This window comes from Leucoraja erinacea, unplaced genomic scaffold (assembly GCF_028641065.1).
Source record: "Leucoraja erinacea ecotype New England unplaced genomic scaffold, Leri_hhj_1 Leri_67S, whole genome shotgun sequence".
Taxonomy (NCBI): domain Eukaryota; kingdom Metazoa; phylum Chordata; class Chondrichthyes; order Rajiformes; family Rajidae; genus Leucoraja; species Leucoraja erinaceus.
The window spans coordinates 72,501-73,037 of record NW_026576597.1 but is presented as its reverse complement, the minus strand read 5'-3'; the positions used below and the strand labels follow the sequence as shown (position 1 = coordinate 73,037).

At 38.7% G+C, this 537-nt stretch overlaps 1 protein-coding gene across 1 annotated transcript in view; it reads left to right on the top strand.

The window, feature by feature from the left end:
* The first annotated feature begins 237 nt into the window (after nt 1-237).
* LOC129694461 (thyrotropin-releasing hormone receptor-like) overlaps nt 238-537 on the top strand; it is a 2,138-nt gene continuing 1,838 nt past the window's right edge. Inside the window, exon 1 of the mRNA XM_055631178.1 lies at nt 238-537. This exon is cut by the window's right edge and continues 1,838 nt beyond it. The gene's annotated coding sequence lies outside the window, so the exon portion shown is untranslated.

Below are 537 nucleotides of genomic sequence, written 5' to 3'. Positions count from 1 at the left end.
ACTGAGTCCACGCCGACCAGCGATCATCCATTGTCAACAAAATAGAGAGAGTACAGAGGAGATTTACTAGAATGTTGCCTGTGTTTCAGCAACTAAGTTACAGAGAAAGGTTGAACAATTTTATGGGGGATTTAACACCGGAGATGCTAGAATTAGAGTAATCTCGAGACCCAAAAATAACCAATTTTAGTTTCATTGTTTTAGTTCAGAGATTGAGTATAGAAGCTGGGATGAGTATAGAAGTTAGGATGTAATGTTAAAATTGTACAAGGCATTGGTGAGAGCGAATCTGGAGTATGGTGTACAATTTTGGTCGCCCAATTATAGGAATGATGTCAACAAAATAGAGAGAGTACAGAGGAGATTTACTAGAATGTTGCCTGGGTTTCAACAACTAAGTTACAGAGATAGGTTGAATAAGTTAGGTCTTTATTCTCTGGAGCGCAGAAGTTTAAGGGGGGACTTGATAGAGGTCATTAAAATGATGAGAGGAATAGACAGAGTTGATGTGGACAAGCTTTTCCCTTTGAGAATAGG